The sequence below is a fragment of the Talpa occidentalis genome, unplaced genomic scaffold (assembly GCF_014898055.3).
Source record: "Talpa occidentalis isolate TD23 unplaced genomic scaffold, MPIMG_talOcc4v2.1 talOcc4.12, whole genome shotgun sequence".
NCBI classification, from domain to species: domain Eukaryota; kingdom Metazoa; phylum Chordata; class Mammalia; order Eulipotyphla; family Talpidae; genus Talpa; species Talpa occidentalis.
In genome coordinates, this window is record NW_023601212.1 from 79362510 (window position 1) to 79372659 (window position 10150).

Consider the following 10150-nt stretch of genomic DNA (forward strand, 5'->3'; position numbering starts at 1 on the left):
GATTCACGGCCCCGCCCCAAATTCTCCAGGAAATTAGGAGGGGAGGGGGCCGGGACCTCAAACCTAGACCCGTCTCAGAGATAAAGTAATGGGACGTAGGGGACAGGGAAGGGGGCGCGCATCGGTGCAGATCCAGCCTCTCAACGTGGTCCTCGCCCCGCGAGATGGTTGAATTAAGGAACCAAACCGTGGGGGAGCTGTCGCCCTCCCCCGCAAGATTCCAGCTCCCCATTCCCCTCTTTGAGGTTCTTGCACCTGACTAAGCCAACACATGTTAGGACAAATACAGCCGAGCACTAATTTGCAGAAAGGATGCAGCTGTCTACAGGCTGACCCCTGGAGAGTCCCTTCTTCCTCTCAGGGTGGAGTTTTTAAAATTCGACTATTACAAGAGTGTACTGAATGTCTAACAGTGGGGTGTATCTGGGGGTTGCCCAATCCTTTCCTCCCCAACTAAGACATACACACACTGAGGTCAGACTGATAAATTATTGCTCAGATACTTCCCTTTTTGACATTCCATGTAGCTCACACATCCCATAATTTTGACTATACATTTTATTGACATCATTTATTCAGCAATTACCTTTTGAACATCTATGTTCCCAGGACTGCTCTAAACATCAGTGAACAAAAGAAAATGTTGCTGCACAAGAAAGAAAGAAGGCTAAAGAGAAATATGTAGAGTATGTTAGAAAGTGATAGGAGGGCCTCCCTGGTGGCACAAGGGGTTAAGACACAACCTATGAAGCTGTCTGCAGCCACTGCAGCACGAGTTTGATCCCGGGCCAGGGAACAACCCACATGGTGCAGCAAACCTCTCCTGACTCGCCCCTTGCTCCCCTCAGCGGTGTATTTCAATCAATCTGCCTGTTCCCCACTCTGTCTCTGGTGAATCCTCTCACCCTCCCCCCCCATACACACACACACACCTCTGGCCTGTACCCCAGCTCTTGTATGCATAAATAAATAAATCTTTTTTAAAAAAGTGATAGGAGTAAAAATAAATAAATAAATAAATAAATAAATAAATAAATAAATAAATAAATAAATAAATAAAGGATATAAATGTTGTGTATGAGAACATAGAATGAAGGAGTTTCTGTGAGGGAACATTCCAGGCTCTAAGCTAGATGCTGCAGGAAGAAAGATTGGAACCTCGCCCTCAAGGAATTTAGAATGTATTAAGTGCTCTAAGTATCTTTTTTTTTTCTTCTTCAATCACTTCAGGCTGGAACAAGGAGGTTCTGAAAATATCCTCCAGGGAGTTGGTAACATTTCCAATGCAGTCCTTAAAGAATATGTAGGAATTGAGGGCAGACTGAGGGGCACAGGCAGCAAGACTGGGAGGTAGGCATATTTATTGATAGGCAAAGAATTCAATGTGTTGCCTGAGGTGTTGGTAGCGGAACTGGGAGTGGAGACAGGAGTCATTCAGGAGGAGCCCTGAATGGCAAGTTGGGGAGTAAAGTCCTTATTCTGAAATAAATAGAAAGCCTATGAGAGATTTAATAGGGGCAGAAAATCATGAGATTTGATTTTTGTCTCCTAGGTACTTAGCACAGTGCCTGGACATAATAGATATGTTGAACATATAAAAGAAATGAATGAAAGAGTGATTGCAGCTGGACTGCTCTAGCAAGAGTGTATGAGAGGGACTGAGCAAGGAGAAAGTCTAGAAGGAAGTCTCTTCTCCCCCTCCTCCAACATAGGATCTAGCTCCTCTTTTCTTACTACCACCCAGCAAAATGCAATCCTGCTGGGGAATAAACCCTCCCACTTCCTTCTGTCTCTTACAAAAGTGTTTGCCAATTCATTCCTCTTCCTTTTTCTTCCTCCCTGCAGGCCAGGCCTGAACCATTCTGGCTTGGGTATCAGAGGTCTGTGGGAATGAGCCCTTACAGCCAACCTGGACTGTCTACAAGTGGATTAAATGTCTCGATGATTTAGGCCCCAGATGCCAAATCTCTGGAACTTACTGGCACATTTCAGACTGCCTCTGGGACCACTCCACCAGGTTCCTTCCCACCATTCCAGTGAACATTAAAAAAAAAAAAAAAAAAAAAAAAAATCCAGGCCAAATCTGTTTGAGAAAAGGGAAGCAGATGCAAAGAAAAGGATGTTCAGAAGCCAAACAGGAATGACATCTGCAGTCTCCACATTGACGTTTCCCTCCTATGATGCAGGGAAGAGAGCTGGCCCTGCTCTCCTTTCCCTTTTGATTTTTTTTTTTTTTTTTTTTTTTACGACTCTAGGCTTAAAGCTGTAGCTGCCGAGCAGCCCCTGGCTGTTTGGAGGGCTGCTTTAGAGGCCTGGTGACATTACACAGAGCAAATGGCTTAATATACTGACTTCTCCTCCACTGTCTGGTGCTGCTGAAGGAAACTGGGAGCAGGGAGGTGGAAAACTAACATTCTGGCTTCTGCCCTGCCCCCAGCTGTGTGTGCAAGTCCTGTCCCCTACCTGGGTCTCGATTTCCCCACCTTTGAAATAAAAAATTAAACAGAATGAGTACTAAGTGCTCCACCCAGCTGTGACAGTCTTAGTTCTTGATTCAGCAAGTTCCTCTTCTGAAATGGAAAGCTATTGGCATTCTTTAGCTGTGGAAACAGCTTGCAGACCTGGGAGATAATTGGATCCCAATGGTTGAGAGGCTCAGAATCATCCCTGTTTTTTAGATTAGGAAGTTGAGATACATTCAGACTGTATGATGAGCCAAAGGTCACACAGCCAATGACTGATAAAGCTTGGATTCAAACTCAGGCAGGCAGATCTTCCGGACCCCCCAATAGCAAGGGCACACTTTCCTGCCCAAGCTTTGAGGATCTACCACTTGGCATGTGCTCAGGAAAGGAAGGACCTTGCCCTCTGGTGACTGGCCTGACACAAGGGCACTGGGCAGGCTCCCTGAATCACTAACCCCATCTCCAGTGCTGGAGGACATGACCTTTAAATGCATCCTCTCTGGCTGAGTTGGTGGACAAGCAGGCCAGTCAGAGACATTAGTGTCTTGCTGTTTCTGTGTAGTCATAAATCACTGCAGCCCCATCCCCTGCCTCTTGGCTTCCTCCTGCGGCTGGAGAGCTCCCTGATTGGTGCAGAGGCAGCAGCAGCAGCATCTTCTGAAGCACATGGGCAATGCTCCCCGCCCTGTCCTCTGGGAACACTTCCCCATCACTGCCCTAGCAGGCTGGTCTGCAGTAGGGGCAGAGCTCATGACAGAATCAGGAGTAAAGGGTAGCAGGAAAATCTCAGTAAGCTGCCTCTCATCCAAAAGATACTGGAATAATAGAGGAGGCTTGTGCTAGGAGGCAGGACCCACAGGTTGAAGGCTTGACTTTGCTATTGATTTTGCTGAGTGACCTTGAATAAGTCACTTTCCCTCTCTGGACCTCTGATTGTACATCTCTAAAATAAGAAAGTTGGGTGGCTGCTTCTTAGATCTTCTGGCCTGTAGCAATAACATTTCAACTGCCCTGCTTCAGACTTTCCACTCTCCCCAGTGAAAGATCTGAAAGATCTTTTCAAATGTACATTCCATCTTCTCTTTTCCTTGTCTTGGCTCTGCCATGGAAGCCATTGATTATGGACCAAAGGCCTTGTCCCTGAGCCTGGAATTTAAAGCCTCTCCTGATGCCTACCTCTCCAGCTGCATCTCACCCAGAGGACTCAGTTGGCATTTTCCAACCCTTCAATGTCCTCTTCAAAAGCTATTCCTTCTATTGGAAACTCTTTCTACTCCCACCCTCATTCAATCATTACCTCTTCATCTTTTATACTTAGATACTGTAAGTTAAGCCAACAGCTCCCTCTCAGTGCCCTGAACATGCTACCTACTTCACACAGCAAAGGGTCTAGAAGTACTTATTGCACTTGTATGTATAATGTCTATCTTCCACTAGAGTCTTACAAACAGATTCCTCAAATGGAGACTCCTAGTTCTCTGCTCTCAAACCTAACATGGAACACTTAGGCAGGGAAATTTTGGTCAATTGAAGAGATTCTGGAGACTCTTAGGAATCAGTCTGTTGATGGTCTAACCTCTTAAAAAGGACTTGAAACATTTTGCTCCAAAACAGCCATGGCCAAGTTGAGGCAAAAACCCAGGAAGGCAGAACTAGAAACCATCTCAGGAGCAAATAGGGCCATAGTCAGAAAGGAAATCATGAAGAGGTTCAGACAAAGGATTTTGAAGAAGGCACTATTGCCCTGGGACTGGTGACCCACAGAAATCCTGTTCTGAGTACTTGGGGCTGATAGCTCCTTACCAAACCAGCTTCCCTAAGTCTAGCCTAACTCTAAAACCCCCTGAAGATGAAGGCTGGAATGAGGGAGAGATCGGAAAGTCTAACACATCTTTAGATTTAAGTACTGCATTCCCCTAAAAAGAGTATACTTTAAAATCTACCACACCAGGGGCCTCCCTGGTGGCACAAGGGGTTAAGTCTCAGCACTATCAATGGCATAGTAGACCTCTCCCATCTGGCCCACTGCTCCCCTCTGCAGTGTATTTCAGTCAATCTGCCTGTCCTGCTCCCCATTCTGTCACTGGTGAATCATCTCAATGCTCCCCTCCCCAAACCTCTGCCCTATATCCCAGCTCTTGTATGCATGCATAAATAAATAAAAAAAAATTTAAATCTTAAAAAAAAATAAAATCTACCACACCAAAGGAATTACCATCACCATAAAACAATGAGCCATCATCTTAAACAGAGATAAACTCTCCCCATTCTCAAGAGATGGGTTTTCCAGTAGGGAGGAACACCAAGTTAGAATCTTTTTCTGAAAATCAGCGAAGTGAGGTCAGCCAAGGTCCTCACCAGTCTGAAACTCAGGTTCCTGACTGAGTCTTAGACCTCTAAGAATCCTCTAAGAATCCTCTAAGAATCCTCCCACCTCCAGAATCGGACCATGCAATGAATGTGTTCTTTGACTTGGTAGAGGGGTCTGAAGTGAGTGTGTTGATGCTTGGAATTTCAACAGAGGGCGATGACTCCTTTGAGGCCTACAGTGATGGGAACAGCCTATCAATCACACTGAGTGAGGCGGGTGCTCTTTGTTCTTAGAGGACTTAAAGCTGCAGAGAGCCACCAGTTACAGCGCATTTCAAGGAAGCAATTTCTCCATCAGCTGGAGCTGTCCAGTGATGGCCTGGGCTGAGCCTAGAGGGGGTGGGAGGAGAATCAAGGGTCAAAAACAAGCAGATAAGCAGGGCCAGAAGACAGGCCACTCAGAGGCTACACTGACAAATGGTTCTCAACCTCACTGTCCCACAATACCTGGAGGGAGCTTGTCTAGACCATAGAGTCCCAAGTCCAAAAATGTACTGGTTCACAATCTCCAATGGTGGAGTCTGAGAATCTGTATGTTTTCTAAGTTCACTGGGGGCTCCTTCCACCACCAGTGGTCTTCCAGGGTGACCTCAAAAGGCCCTGGGGACTGTGAAGGAGTCCAGGTGAGGTTGCCTGAAGAGGAGATGGAGTGGCCATGAGGCTGAATGCGAGGCTGAATGCTGGCAGGAAGAGGTGGGGGAACCGGTATTTTCTCACATTGGCCATTCTGCCAAGTCAGCCCAGCAGTGAAACTCCCAGAGTGCAAATCCCAATTGGTCGTGTAATAGGAATGCCGCTGCTGACACAGCAGGCAGATAGGGGCCAGGCTGCATCAAGAAACAGGAGGTATGCACTGGGCACCAAGACCTTGCTCTGAATAGGGACAAAGGCAAGGGTAAAAGGGCCTTGAGTTAGTCAAGCCGAGTTAGGGGCATAGGGCCTGTGCTGTCTTCTAAGCCTCAGAGCCAGTGAGATTTCCTCCCTGTCTTCCTGGAATTTGGGGTTGGTAAACCAGAAGGGATGGCAGTAGAACTCTTGTTCATTCAGTAGAAGAATCTCTTAGTGGCACCCCATCTCCTGGCTGTGAGCCTTTGCTAGCACACTTCCAACCACAGGCAATTAGCATTTCTGGAGTTTCCTTCCCCTGTGGGACAGCAGTCACATGTCCACACCCTCTGCCTATGGTTCCTCATTCTACCTTCTGGTATTACAAGGAAAAGGGGAACCCTTCTTCTGTTCAACAGTCTTTTACACTTGAGGCCAGAACATTGCCTCCACATTGGACAAGTTTCCCTGGGAGTGAAAATAACTCGGAGCATGTGTTTTTCTCCATCCCTAATGCCAGGTACATGATGGTGATGGAGAGATGGCCAAAGAGCTGGATTGCCAGACACGGAGTACTGAGCATCTGATTCCCCCTTGAGAAATGTATGCCCAGAGCAGCCTAATAGCTGCTTAATAGCCTAGTAACAGAAACATGTGGCCATAAAAAGCCTAAGAGCAGATTACAAGTGGGGGTTGGGCCTCCAACCCCAGAACAGCCACCCTCAACCTGGTCTGGGCCAAGTGCTACAGCGGGGGGCTGTTTTAGGGCCTATAATCAATATCCCCCTAAGTCCCTAGCCACTCAGAGAGCAAGAAAAGTTCAGTAAGTATTTGACCCCATGTCTCCATAGGCATTAGAGCAGCTGCACTACAGATGAGGAATCCAAGACACAGAGAGGTTAAGTAACCTGTCCAGGTCATACAGCGAGGAAGAGGAGGGGCTGGGACACAAAGGAGTGTCATATGGCTCCTGTTCCTCATCCCACCATTCAGAAGCACCAACTCAGTGGAGGGAATTTATTCCTCTTCATTAGTCTCTTTTCAGAGCCAGTAATGGCATGTTTGACCTTCTGTATTCAGCTGGGTTTATTTCTAACCTTTCCTGTGGGAGGATGCATATCAAGCTGGGGGTGGGGGGGGTCAGAGAAGGGAAGTAAATGACCTTCTCATTTATGGGAGTGAGTAGGACTGTGGTCTCTATGGGTGTGAGTCAAAGCCAAGGTCTTCATGGAAAAGCTGGAGGGATAGCAGTTTCCAAGTGTACTCCCCGAGGCTGTGACCATTTGTGCTGGATTCAGGGGCTCAGGACAGCAAACAGAACATGGAGACCTGGTTCTATCTGTGACCTGCTAAATAACCTTAAACAAATCACTTCTCGTCTCTGAATCTCTGTCCCTCCTTTGCAAAATGAGGAACCAATGACCTAACAACTTGAAACAAGCCAGTTAACACTAAAAAATTTACACTTTCTTGTCTTCACCGAAATGATCTGGACTCCAGTTATCCTGTGCAGATCGGAAGTGCTCAATGATATCCTGGGGATTTCCTGGGTCCTGTGGGTGGGGGAGGGGAGGTTAAATGAACAGGGTCCAGAGAAGCACCAAGGTTGGAAGCCTGAGGATGGACCCTTCAGATTCCTCAGCCTGGAAGGATTTTCAACAAGGGAGAGATGGAGTCAGATTTGCATTTGTAGAAGGGTGGAGGGTCTATTGGCTGGGGAGATGAGAGGAAGGGAGACCATTTGGGGGGAATCCCATAATAACCCTTGCGAAAGGCGGGTGTGTGTGAGTTAGGGAAGCAACAGTGGTGTAGAAGGAGAGAGATTCCCAGTCTGACTCTTAGGAAAGAGCATGGATGGGGACTATCCCATCTTCTAGAAAGAGCAGTTTTAAGGGGAAGACAATGTCTCCAAAAAGCTATCCAGGTGAAATGCCTAGGTTGGGTCTAAACATAAACATTGAGTTCTTAGTGGGAGGTAGACCCATGAGCCTCAGAGGGAAAGGAGTGAGGAAAGAGGTGGAGGGCTGGGGACGGCAGTGCAAATGAGCTCACAAGGACACCTGGAAAGAGCACCTGAAACCAGAGTGCATGTGACTGGGGGATCATAGAGGACATGACTGATGCTCTGTGGTACCCAATTCTTCCACAAAGCCCCATTTAAGGACAGGAAAGGAGGTCTTTTCATGAGTGAGGGCACATTACTGACCTTGTTAAGTATAGCTTTGGTGGAGTCCAATTATAGTAGTGTAGGATAGCAGGGGGCTAGAAAGGCAATGAATTAGGATTTGGAAGTGTTAGTTTTCATCAGTAATTTAGTGGTCAGATGAGGAGGGATATGGCTGGTGGCTCAGGGCAGAAAAAATGTTTCATTTATCTGGAAGAGGCTGGGGTTTGTTTCAATGCTTAATAAAAGAGTCAGGAGAGAGAGGCTGGAAGGATGGGGGAGTGAGTCGAAGGGACAGGTGGGTGAATGGAGGTGGGGAGGTCAGGAATCCTGGAGGAGGCATCAGCCAGGATGGAAGGATGGTGGGACAGACTTCTGAGTGGAGAGCGGGGAGGTGCCTGGGAACCTTTTTCCCAGGCACCTGAAATCATTTGAGAAGAAGAAGCTGAAATCATTTGCTGAGTCACAGGAGGAGGAGGGGAAGAGGCCAGAGAGCAGGCTGAAGGTTCTGTGGAGCCTCTGGGGAGGCTCTGGGGAAGGTTGGGGAATGAGCTGTGGAAAGGGGCACCATTCCAAGACCAGCTGGACCTGGAGGCTGAGCACAAGGGCCCCCATCTGCCCAACCCTGAATTTTTCTCCAGCGGCCCCCAGCAGTGGTGGGCTAGGAGCTGAGGTCAAAGTCAATCTACCCAGGGCAGGCAGTGGTCAGCTGTGATCCAAAGACTAGGGAGCAGAGAACCAACATATCAAAGGGATTACTTAGTGCAGAGATTGACCAAAGACCAGATAATGTGGGGGAAATAAAGGCCAAGAAAGGATGAGGGGCTGAAAGCCAAGGGGATACCGGATAGAAGGAAACACTGATGTGGTGGGTGCCAGAGCATCAAGAGAATGGTGTCATTCAGGGAAGTCACCCTAGGACACAAAAAATTCTAGGTGAGACCCAGGATTGAGGAGGTTACTCACGAGGTTCTGGCGGAAGCTGTTGGATCCTGTGGACACTGGACTCCCCTAGGATGAGGCCGGGCCGGGGGAAGGGGGAAAACTCAACCAGGAGCCAGAGGCCTCAGGAATGGCCCCTAGGAATGGGTTATTCCAGCAAAGGGGCAGCTCACAGAGCCTCAAGGCCTGAGCCCCAAGGAAGGGAGTTTGTCCAAGGCTTTTGGAAGGCTCAGTGTGGCAGGCAGAGCCATGTGGCTGGCATGGCAGCTCTGCCTGGCACAGAGGCCCTGTCCCCTCCTGTCTTGCTATCTGGGTCAGGACTTCCACCTCTGCAAGATGGAGACAATTAAGGCCTCGCAAGCTACATAATGAGGGAAGAGGAAGTCAAGGGCTTGGATCAATTGGAACATGACTGGTATTGCCCTCCTTTGTATATTTGTAATCCACTGGGTCATGCAGGTGGCTGTGGAGGGGCACCAGATTGAGCGGGAGCAACTGTGACTGCTGAGGGACTGGGTGTCCTGAGACTGACAAAAAACCAGAAGGAGATCCTGAGATTTAAAAAAGAAAGAATGAAAGAAAGAAAACAGATATGAGAAAAGGGTCATAAAGGGAAACAGATACACAGTGGTGGAGATATGGGGGGAGGGGGGTTGAATGCGACAGAGGGACAGGCAGGAAGACAGCCCTCTGAGAAGAGGTGGAGCGAGAAGGCACTGAGCAGGCTGGCCAGGTGCTGGGGACCCATCCTGGAAGTTGCTAGGCTGGACCCAATCAGTGCAAGATGGATGGCTGCTCAGGGAAGGCAGAGGCAGCCCGGCCAGGCAGCTGGGCCATGTTCTCCATGTGCTTCAGGCAGCCCAGCCAGATCACCCTGTTTCCCCACAGCAGACGAAGGAGGGTTTCCTCAAGGGCCCCAGGACATCAGAGAAGGGGCCTGCTTTGGAGACATGACCCACTCCCACTCCCTGCCTCTCAATAGCGATGCAGTTCAGCAGGCACCAAGCTCCCTGCAGTTTTCATTCTTATCTGTAAAATGGGAACAACCACGCCAGTCTTCTGTGATTCTGACATTTTCACCTGTCCCACAGAGGCTGGGATCTGGGTAGCCCTGGGGCTGTTAAGGGTGTCCCTCAGGTCCAACAAGTACTTGGAGTAAACAGATGTCTTCTGTTTCCAGTCCCCTTGGGGACAGATCCCAAAATCTGTTGGGGCTGAAGGTGGTGAGTCAGGAGCGCAGGTTGAGATCCCAGCTCCTAGGGCTGCACAATTGACAAAGTTCCCACCAATTAAGGAATCCTATCCACCCCTCTCATGCTCATACCCCAGCATTGAGCCTTTATATTTCATTATTCATTTATCCAAGGGGTTTGTCCGAGATGGG